This window comes from Oncorhynchus gorbuscha, linkage group LG01 (assembly GCF_021184085.1).
Source record: "Oncorhynchus gorbuscha isolate QuinsamMale2020 ecotype Even-year linkage group LG01, OgorEven_v1.0, whole genome shotgun sequence".
Lineage (NCBI taxonomy): Eukaryota > Metazoa > Chordata > Actinopteri > Salmoniformes > Salmonidae > Oncorhynchus > Oncorhynchus gorbuscha.
Window position 1 is genome coordinate 57,421,385 of NC_060173.1, and position 18,404 is coordinate 57,439,788.

Below are 18,404 nucleotides of genomic sequence, written 5' to 3' on the forward strand. Positions count from 1 at the left end.
TTCTCTAGTTCCTGTTTTTTATTTTTCCCAGTTTTGATCATTCTGCCTGCCCCGATCTTGAGCCTGCGTACCGTTCTGTAACTTGTCACACCACCCTGGATTATTGACCACTGCCTGCCCTGACCCTGAGGCTGCCTGCCGTTCTGTACCTTTTGGACTCTTCTCTGGATTACTGATCTCTGCCTGCCTTTGACTTGCCGTTTGCCTGCCCCCTTTAACATTTAATTGAGGAACCAGTGTAAATAGCTTAGTTGTAGAAGAACACATCTCCACAGTTTAATATTGTATATCACTCTGAAGTTTTATGAAATGTGCCACTAATTCTGAAAACCCATTCATAGTACTTCCGGGTTGGAGCGAGTGGTCGCATTGGCACTTCGCTCCCGCGGGTAGTATAACTTGTTCATTACATTTCATTACATTTCATTATATTTCATTATTGCACAACGGTTTGATTTGTCTAATCTTAGCAATTTCTTCTCAGCTAGCTACATAGCCGTCTTTGTATCAAAGATAATTGCGTAATTATCGTATTTCGCCGTCCTAACGTAGTCTTCACTAGCCAGCTAGCTAACGTCCACTGATTAGCTGCACTGGAGAAACTATTACACTCAACTGAACGACTTGATTAGTGTAGTGTTAGCTAGCTACATAGCTGTCTTTGCTGTCTTCGTATCCAAGATAATTGTGTTGTTTAGGTTTAGAGTGTGTAGTCTTAGAGTGATTATCTTAATTTACCGAGGTTAGCTAGCCAGCTATTTGTCGTCCTTAACGTATGAGACTCTGCTAGCTAGCCAACGCTAGCCAACGTCTTCTGAATAGAACTCAACAACCCGGTCGCATTCACAGGTAGTATCACATTTTCACTTCATTTCATTACAGTACAACGGTTTGATTTGTTTGATCGTAGCTAGCTACATAGCTAGCTACATAGCCGTCTTTGTATCAAAGATAATTGTGTAGTCTAGAGCGATTTCCTAGGTTCGCTAGCCAGCTATTGTCGTTCTTTTAACGCAACGTAATGTAAACAACACTACTAGCTAGCCAGCTAGCCCCCGAATAGCAGCACTGTAGAGACTATTACACTCAACGGAACGACTTGATTAGTGTAGTGTCAACAACGCATCCACTGCCAGCTAGCCTACTTCAGCAGTACTGTATCATTTTAATCATTTTAGTCTATAAGATTCTTGCTACGTAGCTTAACTTTCTGAACATTCGAGACGTGTAGTCCACTTGTCATTCCAATCTCCTTTGCATTAGCGTAGCCTCTTCTGTAGCCTGTCAACTATGTGTCTGTTTATCCCTGTTCTCTCCTCTCTGCACAGACCATACAAACGCTCCACACCGCGTGGCCGCGGCCACCCTACTCTGGTGGTCCCAGCGCGCACGACCCACGTGGAGTTCCAGGTCTCCGGTAGCCTCTGGAACTGCCAATCTGCGGTCAACAAGGCAGAGTTCATCTCAGCCTATGCCTCCCTCCAGTCCCTTGACTTCTTGGCACTGACGGAAACATGGATCACCACAGACAACACTGCTACTCCTACTGCTCTCTCTTCGTCCGCCCACGTGTTCTCGCACACCCGAGAGCTTCTGGTCAGCGGGGTGGTGGCACCGGGATCCTCATCTCTCCCAAGTGGTCATTCTCTCTCTTTCTCCCCTTACCCATCTGTCTATCGCCTCCTTTGAATTCCATGCTGTCACAGTTACCAGCCCTTTCAAGCTTAACATCCTTATCATTTATCGCCCTCCAGGTTCCCTCGGAGAGTTCATCAATGAGCTTGATGCCTTGATAAGCTCCTTTCCTGAGGACGGCTCACCTCTCACAGTTCTGGGCGACTTTAACCTCCCCACGTCTACCTTTGACTCTTTCCTCTCTGCCTCCTTCTTTCCACTCCTCTCCTCTTTTGACCTCACCCTCTCACCTTCCCCCCCCTACTCACAAGGCAGGCAATACGCTCGACCTCATCTTTACTAGATGCTGTTCTTCCACTAACCTCATTGCAACTCCCCTCCATGTCTCCGACCACTACCTTGTATCCTTTTCCCTCTCGCTCTCATCCAACACCTCCAACACTGCCCCTACTCGGATGGTATCGCGCCGTCCCAACCTTCGCTCTCTCTCCCCCGCTACTCTCTCCTCTTCCATCCTATCATCTCTTCCCTCCGCTCAAACCTTCTCCAACCTATCTCCTGATTCTGCCTCCTCAACCCTCCTCTCCTCCCTCTCTGCATCCTTTGACTCTCTATGTCCCCTATCCTCCAGGCCGGCTCGGTCCTCCCCTCCCGCTCCGTGGCTCGATGACTCATTGCGAGCTCACAGAACAGGGCTCCGGGCAGCCGAGCGGAAATGGAGGAAAACTCGCCTCCCTGCGGACCTGGCATCCTTTCACTCCCTCCTCTCTACATTTTCCTCCTCTGTCTCTGCTGCTAAAGCCACTTTCTACCACGCTAAATTCCAAGCATCTGCCTCTAACCCTAGGAAGCTCTTTGCCACCTTCTCCTCCCTCCTGAATCCTCCTCCCCCCTCCTCCCTCTCTGCAGATGACTTCGTCAACCATTTTGAAAAGAAGGTCGACGACATCCGATCCTCGTTTGCTAAGTCAAACGACACCGCTGGTTCTGCTCACACTGCCCTACCCTGTGCTCTGACCTCTTTCTCCCCTCTCTCTCCAGATGAAATCTCGCGTCTTGTGACGGCCGGCCGCCCAACAACCTGCCCGCTTGACCCTATCCCCTCCTCTCTTCTCCAGACCATTTCCGGAGACCTTCTCCCTTACCTCACCTCGCTCATCAACTCATCCCTGACCGCTGGCTACGTCCCTTCCATCTTCAAGAGAGCGAGAGTTGCACCCCTTCTGAAAAAACCTACACTCCAACCCTCCGATGTCAACAATTACAGACCAGTATCCCTTCTTTCTTTTCTCTCCAAAACTCTTGAACGTGCCGTCCTTGGCCAGCTCTCCCGCTATCTCTCTCTGAATGACCTTCTTGATCCAAATCAGTCAGGTTTCAAGACTAGTCATTCAACTGAGACTGCTCTCCTCTGTATCACGGAGGCGCTCCGCACTGCTAAAGCTAACTCTCTCTCCTCTGCTCTCATCCTTCTAGATCTATCGGCTGCCTTCGATACTGTGAATCATCAGATCCTCCTCTCCACCCTCTCCGAATTGGGCATCTCCGGCGCGGCCCACGCTTGGATTGCGTCCTACCTGACAGGTCGCTCCTACCAGGTGGCGTGGCGAGAATCTGTCTCCTCACCACGCGCTCTCACCACTGGTGTCCCCCAGGGCTCTGTTCTTGGCCCTCTCCTACTCTCGCTATACACCAAGTCACTTGGCTCTGTCATAACCTCACATGGTCTCTCCTATCATTGCTATGCAGACGACACACAATTAATCTTCTCCTTTCCCCCTTTTGATGACCAGGTGGCGAATCGCATCTCTGCATGTCTGGCAGACATATCAGTGTGGATGACGGATCACCACCTCAAGCTGAACCTCGGCAAGACGGAGCTGCTCTTCCTCCCGGGGAAGGACTGCCCGTTCCATGATCTCGCCATCACGGTTGACAACTCCATTGTGTCCTCCTCCCAGAGCGCCAAGAACCTTGGCGTGGTCCTGGACAACACCCTGTCGTTCTCAACCAACATCAAGGCGGTGGCCCGTTCCTGTAGGTTCATGCTCTACAACATCCGCAGAGTACGACCCTGCCTCACACAGGAATCGGCGCAGGTCCTAATCCAGGCACTTGTCATCTCCCGTCTGGATTACTGCAACTCGCTGTTGGCTGGGCTCCCTGCCTGTGCCATTAAACCCCTTCAACTCATCCAGAACGCCGCAGCCCGTCTGGTGTTCAACCTTCCCAAGTTCTCTCACGTCACCCCGCTCCTCCGTTCTCTCCACTGGCTTCCAGTTGAAGCTCGCATCCACTACAAGACCATGGTGCTTGCCTACGGAGCTGTGAGGGGAACGGCACCTCAGTACCTCCAGGCTCTGATCAGGCCCTACACCCAAACAAGGGCACTGCGTTCATCCACCTCTGGCCTGCTCGCCTCCCTACCACTGAGGAAGTACAGCTCCCGCTCAGCCCAGTCAAAACTGTTCGCTGCCCTGGCCCCCCAATGGTGGAACAAACTCCCTCACGACGCCAGGACAGCGGAGTCAATCACCACCTTCCGGAGACACCTGAAACCCCACCTCTTTAAGGAATACCTAGGATAGGATAAGTAATCCCTCTCACCCCCCCTTAAGATTTAGATGCACTATTGTAAAGTGACTGTTCCACTGGATGTCATAAGGTGAATGCACCAATTTGTAAGTCGCTCTGGATAAGAGCGTCTGCTAAATGACTTAAATGTAAATGTAAATGTAATGTAAAGCAGCACACTGTCGGAAACCATTACAACGTACAGTACGACATACAGCCCTTTGTACCATACATAACAAGTATCATCCCTCAGCTCCTCAATGTCTCAGTCAGTGTAGGCTCCTGAGAACAGGAAGTGGAGGACTATCCTTATCAGTGAATTTCATTAAAATACTAATAGTGAAACTTTCAAAAGATATCCTTTTTTAGATCAAACTATACTAAATGTCACCAAATAACTGATTAAAACACATTGTTTTGCAATGAAGGTCTACAGCAGGCTCAACAGGACTCAACAGGGTAGCACCATGATGTAGCCGGAGGTCAACTTTTTTTTGAGCTCCTCTAGGTACATTAACTTCCATACAAAACCTAGGAGGCTGATAGTTCTCACCCCCTTCCATAGACTTGCACAGTAGTTATGACAACTTCTGGAGGATGTCCTCCAACTTATCACAGCATGAACTGACATGTTTTCCATCCAATCAAAGGATCAGATAATGAATCTAGCACTGAAAGCATAAGCTGCAGCTAGCTAGCACTGCAGTGTATACAATGTGGTGGGTAGTTGACTCAAAGAGAGTAAAAAACAATAGTTGAACAGTTTAAAAAAATTAAGGAGAAGCAGCAGAGAGAGAGAGATAATTCGTTATATAATTTGTTTCAGGTTCAGTTTCACTTACGCTAGCTAATCCAGCTATTTAACCTACTCAACAACCTGACTCAAATAGAGAGGAGTTACATTTATTTTACGTAGCTGGCTAAGGCTATCCAACACTTCCAATTCAAGGTAATCTTTCGGGCCCGCCATTGTAACTGCTAAACTGCTTGCCGTACACGTGATTCTACACATGGATTAAATTGTGGGTTTACTAACGCATTAGTTCTAGTAGCTATGTTGACTCTGACATTATCTAATATGATGACAATGATGTAGTTTGTGTGTAGACATTATGGTATGAAGGTTTGTCTTGGAGTGTTTTTTTGCCTGGTATTGTGAAAAAGGCTGGTCATTGTGACCTGATGACTCCTTCAGTCCCCCGACCGGACTTTGTTAACACTGAAACAGGAAGCATAAGAAGAAGGACAAGAAAAGGATCAGCCTGGTTCTGCTGAGGAGCAGCATGGCCCATGTTACGGATACAGGTGTCCTGCGTGTATTTCTTTTCTCTCCTTCTCCCCTCCTCACAGGTGGCAATCATCATTCTCTAATCAGTCTCGACAGAAGACACACTTGCTCCTTTCCCCTTACCTAATCACATCCCCTTTCCCTTGGTTTAAAAACCCACTCAGTTGTTTTCCCAAACTCTCACTCTCTGTCTCTCTCCCTCTCTCTTTGGATTGAGCTATATCTCTTTTGTTTTTGCTTCTACATGTCACATTTGTCTGTTATCCTGTGAGTATGTATTGTTGTGGTGTATGACTGTTTGTTTGTTGTTGGGAAAAGGGGATACCAAGCCAAGTCGCCCATGGTCATATATTACCCGTAGGAAAACATTGTCTAAGAAGCCTAGTTAGAACTGGGCGGACCACCCACTGTATTAGTTTAAAAAACATTTTTTATTATTTCTTTCCTTGGGTCCAGCTCAGCTCCCCCCTCCCCTTTACCATGTGTTTAAAAATAAACCAATAGTGTATAATGGTAGATTTAAGTTGTCTGTGGTTATTAGTTCTCACTGTTCCTTTTCACTGTTATGATTTGCATGAGATATGTTACGGGTCTCGTTTCCATCCCCCTAGACTGCAGGGCCAAAGGGGTTCGTAACAGCCCAGTTAAAGGCAGGGAGGAAGTGGCGGCTGTGGATGGTATGTATACAGATGTTCCTCTGCCTGAGGGCGGAAGCAAATTCTATATGGCGACATCCCCGTCGAACTCAAGCCCTGGGTTAGAGCTGGTGGAGCTGCCGGATGGCACGTGGGCGTTGAAGCAGATGCCACCACAACGTCAAGTGTGAAGCAGACAATGTGTTACTTTGTCCAGACATCAAGTGTAATGGAGATGACGTGTTGTGTAACTTTGCTTAAACAATGTGTGAAGGGGACAGTATATTATGTAACTTACTGTAAAAAATAGCAACACCTTTCTTGAATATTTAAACAGAAGGAAGAGATCATAATACATTTTTCTCTGTGATTCAAGTGAAACTGTTGACAACTTTGTGCAATTTTTTTGGAGGACATTTAAAAAAAATGGCAATGGCATAACACTAATATTTCTAAACCCCCTTTTCCAAGAAAACAGAGAATAGAGAATGTAGTTCTCAGCTGAGGTCCCAGATGTTGTTCAGGAATATTGAGGGGGAAAGAGGAGGGGAACAACTCCTTTTAACATGCACTAGCCAATCCAAACTATCATTGTGTCTACAAGGGAACTGTCAGGAGAAAAAGGAGAAATAAAAGGAAAACAGCAGCAGGTAAACTAGACTATAACTTCAACTAGACTACGACTTCAACTAGACTACGACTTCAACTATACTATGACTTCAACTAGACTACGACTTCAACTAGACTACGACTTCAACTAGACTACAACTTCAACTAGACTATGACTTCAACTATACTATAACTTCAACTATACTATGATTTCAACTAGACTACGACTTCAACTAGACTACGACTTCAACTAGACTACGACTTCAACTATACTATAACTTCAACTAGACTACGACTTCAACTAGACTACAACTTCAACTATACTATAACTTCAACTAGACTACGACTTCAACTTCAACTAGACTACGACTTCAACTAGACTACAACTTCAACTAGACTACGACTTCAACTAGACTACGACTTCAACTATACTATAACTTCAACTAGACTATGACTTCAACTAGACTACGACTTCAACTAGACTACAACTTCAACTAGACTATGACTTCAACTATACTATAACTTCAACTATACTATGATTTCAACTAGACTACGACTTCAACTAGACTACGACTTCAACTAGACTACGACTTCAACTAGACTACAACTTCAACTAGACTACGACTTCAACTAGACTACAACTTCAACTAGACTACAACTTCAACTAGACTACAACTTCAACTAGACTATAACTTCAACTAGACTATAACTTCAACTAGACTATAACTTCAACTAGACTACAACTTCAACTAGACTACAACTTCAACTAGACTACAACTTCAACTAGACTATAACTTCAACTAGACTATAACTTCAACTAGACTACGACTTCAACTTCAACTAGACTACGACTTCAACTAGACTACAACTTCAACTAGACTACAACTTCAACTAGACTACAACTTCAACTAGACTACAACTTCAACTAGACTATAACTTCAACTAGACTATAACTTCAACTAGACTACAACTTCAACTAGACTACAACTTCAACTAGACTATAACTTCAACTAGACTATAACTTCAACTAGACTATAACTTCAACTAGACTACGACTTCAACTTCAACTAGACTACGACTTCAACTAGACTACAACTTCAACTAGACTACGACTTCAACTATACTATGACTTCAACTATACTATAACTTCAACTAGACTACGACTTCAACTAGACTACAACTTCAACTAGACTACGACTTCAACTAGACTACAACATCAACTAGACTACGACGTCAACTAGACTACAACTTCAACAAGACTACGACTTCAACTAGACTACGACTTCAACTAGACTACAACTTCAACTAGACTATGACTTCAACTAGACTATGACTTCAACTAGACTACAACTTCAACTAGACTACGACTTCAACTAGACTACGACTTCAACTATACTATAACTTCAACTCAATCAAATAGGTTTTTTGACTATTGTAGCTGGGAAGCAATTCTCTCTATGACCAGAAATGTCCAGTAAAAGTGTGAATTGAGCACCAACAAATTGTCTATATCTAGTCTGTCTGTGGCTATGAGCCAATCCAGAATTGACCTCCAATCCAGAATTTACAGTATATCTGTATATCTTGAGGTCCAAGAGAGCTGCGATTTGTGGAGGTATTTGTCCCAACCCAACACTAACACACCTGATTTAAATAATCAACTAATTCATCAAGACCTTGATTAGCTGAATATCATGTGTTAGTGCTGGGCTAGGACAGAACCCTGCTCATACTGCAACCAGGGTTAGAGCATTGTCTTAAATCAGTGTGGCGAACTGAACGACGCTTAGTAGTGTCACCACCTCAATTCCATTTAAATCAGTCAATTCAGGACATAAACAAAAATTCCAAAAAAAAAAAAAAATCTGTGCTTGTATATGAGAAAAGAAATGGAATTGGAATTTCAGTTTACTTCCTGAATTGTCTGAATAGAAATGCAATTGACTGCAACCCTCCAGAACCAGGAGTTCAGAACAGTGTATTTACTAATCTGACAGTGTTGTCTTACCAGGGTATGAATGCTGAGGAGTCTTTCTTCTTGTCTCTCTCTCCTCTGAGGCTGAGGTCCAGCTATTAGCTTTTATAATAACTATTCAAGTCAGTCACCTCATCAGTCAGACAGTCAGTCATACAGACAGTCGGTTAGTCAGTCAGTCATCCTTGCATGCGTTACAGTCCTGAAAGTTCATTACGAGATTGACTAGGGCAGTTTAAATATAGCCAGGTTGCATTCTGGTCCGCAGGGTGAAGGGGGTCTCTCGCTGGAGCAGTGGAGTCAGGTTACACCGTGAGACAGACAGAAAGAAACCACTGCACGTATTTCATTAGTGTTTCAATGCATTATAGATTCAACATGGATGTCATGTTGACAATCAGTTCAGTGTGTCTGTAATGATAAGTGTCAGTGTGTCTGACTGTCTCCCCATGGTGGAAACTGTCATGGGTTAGGCAGGCAAGCTTTCGTGGGTTGGACAGAGTTGCTTGCCATATTGCTTACACCCATTCAGTTGTTTTTAGCTCTACAAGGGGCCAGCAAGCCTTGTCTGAGGGGTAGTGCTATACTGTACTAAGAGTGGGAGGCAGGAGTTGATATCCAACTGGGGCAATCAAAGCTTTGCTTTCATGCTAGTTGTTTTGTAAACAACCACTGGACGGACACTGTGCTGTATATGGAGTGTTCCTCACATGGACTTAGTTAAACATCACATCTTTGTGTCCCATTGGGCAGTGCCATTGAGGCCATCTCCATTTTAAAGAAGTCAATTTTCTTATTGTCCTACTTAAGTTGGTAAACACACTTAAAGGGTGCATACTGCCACCTGGAGTGTGTTGTTTGAACTGGTATGAAGCGAAGGCTGCCGATTTACTTTCACCTGCAGTTATGGAATATTTGCTCACAAGTGTAATTCCTTGGCAGATCCCTCCTGATGACCTGGATGTAATTGTGTGATCCTTCCTAAACCCATAGGAAGTCCCACCCAGTTGACTACTTTAAAATGGTGGAAGTCATCAATGGCAATGTCCATGCAAAAACTATTATTTCCATGCAGTGTTTGTATTTGTATGTATGTATTTGTTTGTCCCCATTAGCTGCTGGGGTCCAAACACATTAAGTCACGTAATATATTACATATAAAACAAAATATAAAACAGTACATCATATAACATTATTACACCACTACAACACAAAATGTATCATTCCACCATACAACAATATTACACTGTACGTGTGTATAGAGTTTGTGTGCTAGCATTTGTGTTCCTGTGTGTGTGTGTCTCTTCACAGTCCTCGCTGTTCCATAGGTCTATTTTTATCCGTTTTCTTAATTGGATTCCACTACTTGCATCAGTTCCATGGAGTCATGGCTCTATGTAGTACTTTGCGCCTCCCATACTCTGTTCTGGACATGGGGATTGTGAAGAGACCTCTGGTGGCATGTCTTGTGGGGTATGCATGGGTGTCCAAGCTGTGTGCCACTACTTTAAGCAGACAGCTCAATGCATTCAGCTTTCCAACACTTCTTACAAAAAACAAGTCGTGATGAAGTCAATCTCTCCTTCACTTTGAGCCATGAGAGATTGACATGCCTATCACTAATGTTAGCTCCCCGTGTACATTTAAGGGCCAGGCGTGCTGCCCTGTTGGTGGCATCTGACCCTCTTGGTGGCATCTGACCAGACAACTGAACATTAGTTCAGGTGTGACAAAACGAGGGCCTGTAGGACCTGGCTTGTTGATAGTGTTTTTAAGAAAGGCAGAGCAGTGGTTAATTATGGACAGACTTCTCCCCATCTTAGCTACTGTTGTATCAATATGTTCTGACCATGACAGTTTACAATCCAGGGTTACTCCAAGCAGTTTAGTTACCTCAACTTGATCAATTTCCACATCATTCATTACAACATTTAGTTCAGCTTTAGGATTTAGTGAATGATTTGTCCCAAATACAATGGTTTTAGTTATTAAAATATTTAGGACTAAACGTATTCCTTGTCACCCATTCTGAAACTAACTGCAGCTCTTTGTTAAGTGTTAAGTCGCTCTAGTACTGAAGTGTAGAGTGTTAAGTCATCCGCATAAATAGACACACTGGCTTTACTCAAAGTGGCATGCCGTTAGTAAATATTTTAAAAAGTAAGGGGCCTAAACAGCTGCCCTGGGGAATTCGTGACTCTACCTAGATTATGTTGGAGAGACTTCCATTAAAGAATACCCTCTGTGTTCTGTTAGACATGAAACTCTTCATCCACAACATAGCAGGGGGTGTAAAGCCATAACACATTTTTCCAGCAGCAGATTATGATCGATAATGTCAAAAGCCTCACTGAAGTGTAACAAAAAAGTCCAAACAAACTTTTTATAAATTTCTCGTAGCCAATTATCAGTCATTTGTGTAAGTGCTGTGCTTGTTGAATGTCCTTCTCTATGAGCATGCTGAAAGTTTGTCAATTTGTTTACTGTAAAATAGCATTGTATCTGGTCAAACACAATTTTTCCAAAAGTTTACTATGGGTTGGTAACAGGCTGATTGGTCAGCTATTTGAGCCAGTAAAGGGGGCGTTACTATTCTTAGGTAGCGGAATTATTTTTGCTTCCCTCCAGACTTGAGGGCACACTTTCTAGTAGCCTTAAATTAGTGATATGGCAAATAGGAGTGGCAATATCATCCTCTATTATCCTCAATCATTTTCAATTCAAATTATCAGACCACGGTGGCTTGTCTTTGTTGATAGACAACAAAAACAAATTCACCTCTTCCACACTCACTTTACAGAATTGCGCCTTCTTCACCACACTGTCCGTGTGCATGGACCATTTCAGTTTGCCGGTGATATGTACACCGAGGAACTTAAAACGTTCCACCTTCTCCACTGCTGTCCCATCGATGTCGATAGGGGGGTGCACCCATTGCTGTTTCCTGAAATCGGAATTGATTGATTGATTATGTCCGTAATCACACCAGCCAGCTGGTCTGCGCATGCTCTGAGGACACGGCTAGGGATGCCATCTTGGCTGGCAGCCTTGTGAGGGTTAACCCGTTATTTTTTTTCCTCATGTTGGCCATGGAGAAGGAGAGCCCACAGTCTTTGGGAGTGGGTCGCGTCAGTGGCACTGTATTGTCCTCAAAGCGCGCAAAGAAGTTGTTTAATTTTCCTGGGAGCGAGACTTCGGTGTCCGTGTGGCTGGTTTTCTTTTTGTAATTCGTGATTGTCTGTAGACCCTGCAACATACGTCTACTGCCACTTAGAGTGGGGCAAGAAAGTATTTAGTCAGCCACCAATTGTGCAAGTTCTCCCACTTAAAAAGATGAGAGAGGCCTGTAATTTTCATCATAGGTACACTTCAACTAAAAAATCCAGAAAATCACATTGTATGATTTTTAATGAAGTTATTTGCAAATTATGGTGGAAAATAAGTATTTGGTCACTCACAGACCTATAATTTCTTCTTTAAGAGGCTCCGCTGTCTTCCACTCGTTACCTGTATTAATGGCACCTGTTTGAACTTGTTATCAGTATAAAACACCTGTCCACATCCTCAAACAGGTAGGCTTTTAGTTTTCTGCATCAATCCTCAGTTTCTGGTTAGGGAAGGTTTTAATAGTCACAGTGGGTACAACAGCTCCTGTACACTTCCTTATAAACTCACTCACCGATACAGCGTATACGTCATATGTTATTCTCTGAGGCTACCCGGAACATATCCGAGTTCACGTGACCCAGTCCACGTGATCAAAGAAATCTTGAAGAGTGGAATCCGATTGGTCAAACCAGAGTTGGATAGACCTAAGCACAGGGGCTTCCTGTTTTAGTTTCTACCTATAGGAGGAGAGCAACAAGATGGAATCATAGTCAGTTTGGCCAAAAGGAGGGTGGCCTTGTATGCATCGCGGAAGTTAGAGTAGCAATGGTCGAGTGTGTTACTCGCTCGTGTACTGCAATCGATATGCTGATAGAATTTAGGTAGCCTTGTTCTCAAATTAACTTTGTTAAGATTTCCAGCCTCAGGATATATGGTTTCCAGTTTGCATAAATTCCAGTGAAGTTCCTCGATGGCCGTCTTGGTATCCACTTGCGGGGGAATATACACGGCTGTGACGATGACCGAAAAGAGTTATCTTGGGAGAATATGTCTGCATTTGATTGTGAGGAATTCTAAATCAGGTGGACAGAAGGACTTCTTGAATGTTGTTACAATTACACCAGGAGTCATTAATCATGAAACATAAACCCCCGCCCTTCTTCTAACCGGAGAGATGTTTATTCCTGTCGGCCCGATGCACTGAAAATTCCGTTGGTGTAGTACTCCGACAGTATGTCCCCAGCAAGCCATGTCTACGTGAAACAGAGTATGTTACAATCACGGATATCTCATTGGAAAGCAACTCTTGCCCTGATTTCATTGACTTTGTTTTCTAGGGACTGGATATTAGCAAGTACTATACTCGGAAGCTGTGGGTGGTGTGTGCGCATCCGAAGCCTCACCAGAAGACCGCTCTGGCACCATCTCCTCCGGCGGTGTTGTTTTGGGTGGGCCTCTGGAATCAGTTCAAATGCCCTGGGAGGTGCAGACTAAGGAAATTCCTGGTCATAGTGCTGGTTGTGCTGGTAAGTTGACGTCTCTCTGATATTTAATAGTTCTTCCCGGCTGTATGTAATAACACTTAAGATTTTCTGGGCTAACAATGTAATACATAAAAAACAAAATAGTACATAGTTTCCTAAGGACTAGAAGCGAAGCTGCCATCTCCATCGGCACCATTTTGTTACTACATGTACATATTACCTTGATTAACTGGTGCCCCCCACACATTGACTCTGTACCGGTACCACCTGTATATAGTCTCACTATTGTTATTTTACTGCTGCTCTTTAATTATTTTGTACTTTTATTACTTATTATTTTAACTTTTATTATTGTATTTTCTTTCTCTAGAGCTATATCATACACGACAGTTAAGGAACAATGGGAAAGTATTTATGCTTTGAAAGTTGATAAACATATAATCTCACTTTTGAGAAAATGTCCCTTGAATATTTTGGTACTTACTGGAGAGCTCTTCTTTGTCTACACCCATTCAGCATTGTTCACACCCTCTTAAGCTTTAGCCCCACCCATCTATTTAAGGATTCACATGTGAGGTTTATACTGCGGGTGTGTTCGTAAATGTAATCTAGAGTGCCAGAATGTCACTCTGGGCGTTCGTAAACTCAGAGCGTTGTCAGATTGTCCTTTTGTAAATTCGGGAACGTTCAGAGCACACACTGGACTCTCTGGCCGAGGAGTAGGGTTGAACCGAGCGCTCTGACCTAACAACAGCAGCCAAGCACCCAAGCTAACTGGCTAGCTTGCTAGCTACTTCAAGACACAAATAAGAGAACATCTGACTCTGACAATTTTACTCGCCCTAGCAGAGCTGATTAGGCTGTTTTATGTTATCCAGAGCATTGGTGACTGAAATTGTGCTGCTGGCAACAATTTAATTACACTTTTTTGCCAACGTTTACTGACACCGGCCATATTCAACGGGTGTCGAGTGGTCGTAAATTCGTCAGATATTCTGCGCTCTGGTACACTCAGACGAGAGTGATCTGAAATCAAAGTAGATAGCCAGAGCGAATTTACCAGCTACGTCTATTGACAGTTGTCGCAGTGACATCAAAAACATTGTATTGAAATAGTTACTTGCATATTGGGGTCTTTTGTTTAGACATCTAGCTAGCTAAACAATGTACCCTAATCCCAACTCATAACGTTACTACCCTGCATAAATCTGTAGGTAGCTAACCAACCAGGTTCAATGTTAGCTAGCTAACATTAGGCTATAACTAGCTTAATGTCTCTGCAATGTCTCTGAGATACGAATAATATTACTACACAGATCATACACGTAATGTTATCTAGACAGCCAGCTAATGTTAGCTAGCTAGCTAACAGTACAGTTTACCTTGAAATGAATACGACTTTCTGACAAAATTAGAAACGTGTAATATCTGAAAATGTAGCTAGCTAGACGATCTTACCCATACACATTGACTCCCTGTCTGTCAAGGATGCCATGGTTGCCTTTAGTTTGAAGATTTAATGTGGAGACAGGTGTTTTATACAACAACCTTCTGTGTGTTCTCTGACCAGCTCATGTTATAGACATAAACGTGCTACATGGCAGACCAATCCAAACTCATCTCGGCATGTCCAGCCCACTCATTATCTCAGCCAAGCATGGCTAGTGGGAAAATTGCCATCTTTTTCTGTGGCTAAACCAACTAGGCTTGTAACCTGGGTTGCCCCCAGGTGGTTGAAGATATCCCTGGTGTGGGGGCTGTGCTTTGGCAAAGTGGGTGGGGTAATATCCTTCCTGTTTGGCCCTGTCCGGGGGTATCATCGGATGGGGCCACAGTGTCTCCTGACCCCTCCTGTCTCAGCCTCCAGTATTTATGCTGCAGTAGTTTATGTGTCGGGCCTAGGATCAGTTTGTTATATCTGGAGTACTTCTCCTGTCTTAGCACTAGGACCATGCCTCAGGACTACCTGGCATGAAGACTCCTTGCTGTCCCCAGTCCACCTGGCGTGCTGCTGCTCCAGTTTCAACTGTTCTGCCTTATTATTATTTGACCATGCTGGTCATTTAGGAACATTTGAACATCTTGGCCATGTTCTGTTATAATCTCCACCCGGCACAGCCAGAAGAGGACTGGCCACCCCACATAGCCTGGTTCCTCTCTAGGTTTCTTCCTAGGTTTTGGCCTTTCTAGGGAGTTTTTCATAGCCACCGTGCTTCTACATCTGCATTGCTTGCTGTTTGGGGTTTTAGGCTGGGTTTCTGTACAGCACTTTGAGATATCAGCTGATGTACGAAGGGCTATATAAATAAATTTGATTTGATTTTGATTTGGTTATTCTTTAAAAGTGCTTTCCTCACCATCTTAAATAAGCATGCCCCTTTCAAAAAAATGTAAAACCATGAACAGATATTGCCCTTGGTTCACTCCAGACCTGACTGCCATTGACCAGCACAAAAACATCCTGTGGCGTATTGCATTTGCATTTCGAATATTCCCCGTGATATGCAACTTTTCAGGGAAGTTAGGAACCAATATACACAAGCAGTTAGGAAAGCTAAGGCTAGCTTTTTCAAACAAAATCTGCATCCTGCAGCACAAACTCAAAAAAGGCCTGGGAAACTGTAAAGTCCATGGAAAATAAGAGCACCTCCTCCTAGCTGCCCACTGCACTGAGGCTAGGAAACATTGTCACCACCGGTAAATCCACGATAATGGAGAATTTTAAGAAACATTTTTCTACGGTTGGCCATGCTTTCCACCTGGCTACCCCTACCCCATTCAACAGCCCTGCACCCCCCACAGCAACTTGCCCAAACCTCACCCCTTTTTTCCTTCACCCAAATCCAGATAGCTGGTGTTCTGAAAGAGTTGCAAAATCTGGACCCCTACAAATCAGCTGGGTTAGACAATCTGGACCCTCTCTTTATAAAATTATCGGCCACAATTGTTGCAACCCCCATTACCAGCCTGTTCAACAACTCTTTCGTATCGTCTGAGATCCCCAAAGATTGGAAAGCTGCTGCGATAATCCCCCTATTCAAAGGGGGAGACACTCTAGACCCAAACTGCTACAGACCTATATCTATCCTAAAGCCAAGATAAAAAACAGATCACCAACCATTTAGAATCCCACCGTACCTTCTCCGCTATGCAATCTGGTTTCCAAGCTTGTCATGGGTGCACCTCAGCCATGCTCAAGGTCCTAAATGATATCACAACCGCCATCGATAAAAGACAATACTGTGCAGCCGTATTCATCGACCTGGCCAAGGCTTTCAACTCTGTCAATCAACGCATTCTTATTGGCAGACTCAAAAACCTTGGTTTCTCAAATGACTGCCTCGCCTGGTTCACCAACTACTTCTCAGACAGAGTTCAGTGTGTCAAATCAGAGGGCCTGTTGTCCGGACCTCTGGCAGTCTCTATGGGGGTGCCACAGGGTTCAATTCTTGGGCCGACTCTTTTCTCCGTATACATCAATGATGTCGATCTTGCGGCTAGTGATTCTCTGATCCACCTCTATGCAGACGACACCATTCTGTATACTTCTGGCCCTTCTTTGGACACTGTGTTAAACTAACCTCCAGACCAGCTTCAATGCCATGCAACTCTCCTTCCGTGGCCTCCAACTGCTCTTAAATGCATGTAAAACTAAATGCATGCTCCATGTCCAGCATCACTACTCTGGACGGTTCTGACTTAGAATATGTGGGCAATTACAAATACCTAGGTGTCTCCTCCTTCCAGACTCACATTAAAGAATCCAAAATGAAATCTATAATTTACTTCCTATTTCGCAACAAAGCATCCTTCACTCATGCTGCCAAACATACCCTTGTAAACCTGACTATCCTACCGATTCTTGACTTCGGTGATGTCATTTACAAAATGGCCTCTTACACTCTGCTCAGAAAATTGGATGCAGTCCATCACAGTGCCATCCGTTTTATCACCAAACCCCCATATACTACCCACCATTGCGACCTGTATGCTCTCGTTGGTTGGCCCTCGCATCATATTCATCGCCAGACCCACTGGCTCCAGGTCATCTATAAGTCTTTGCTAGGTAAAGCCCCGCCTTATCTCAGCTCACTGGTCACCATAGCAGCCCCCACCGGTAGCACGCGCTCCAGCAGGTATATTTCTCTGGTCACCCCCAAAGCCAATTCCTCCTTTGGCCACCTGTCCTTCCATTTCTCTGCTGCCAATGATTGGAATGAATTGCAAAAATCACTGAAGCTGGAGACTCGTATCTCCCTCACTAACTTTAAGCATCAGCTGACAGAGCAGCTCACAGATCATTGCATCTGTAAATAGCCCATCTGTAAATAGCCCATCCAACTACCTCATCCCCCTATTGTTATTTTTTTTCTCCTTTGCACCCCAGTATCTCTACTTGCACATTCATCTTCTGCACATCTATAACTCCCGTGTTTAATTGCTAAATTAATTAATTACTTCTCCACACGGCCAAATTATTGCCTTACATCTCTTATCTTACCTCATTTGCACACATGCACACACTATGTTTTTTCCTTTTGTGTTATTGACTGTATGTTTGTTTATTCCATGTGTAATTTTGTGTTGTTGTTACTTTCGCACTGCTTTGCTTTATCTTGGCCAGGTCACAGTTGTAAATGAGAACTGGCCTACCTGGTTATATAAAAGTGAAAAGAAAAAAAAAGAAAAAAAAGAATAATAATCCTGAGATTTCTTATACAGTGTCTCCAAGATATAGGACAGACACTTCAAAACCTTAGTCCATATTACAATTTCTTTTATTTGGCATTCATGAATGTGTTATTCAATGCGTGTTTATGGGATTTGGTAGTAAAGACCAAATTTTATATTTTATCAAATATGTTTTATATACGCTACTGTTCAAAAGTTTGGGGTCACTTAGTAATGTCCTTGATTTTGAAAGAAAAGCACATTTTTAGTCCATTAAAATAGCATCAAATTTATCAGAAATACAGTGTAGACATTGTTAATGTTGTAAATGACTATTGTAGCTGGAAACGACACATTTTTTATGGAATATCTACATAGTTGTACAGAGGCCCATTATCAGCAACCATCACTCCTGTGTTCCAATG

The 18,404-nt window shown here is 43.7% G+C and overlaps 1 protein-coding gene across 1 annotated transcript in view; it reads right to left on the reverse strand.

Moving 5' to 3' along the window:
• LOC124011609 (F-box only protein 40-like) overlaps positions 1–8,869 on the reverse strand; it is a 48,138-nt gene extending 39,269 nt beyond the window's left edge. Inside the window, exon 1 of the mRNA XM_046325094.1 lies at positions 8,750–8,869. The gene's annotated coding sequence lies outside the window, so the exon portion shown is untranslated. The remainder of the gene's footprint in view (positions 1–8,749) is intronic.
• Positions 8,870–18,404: the final 9,535 nt, after the last annotated feature.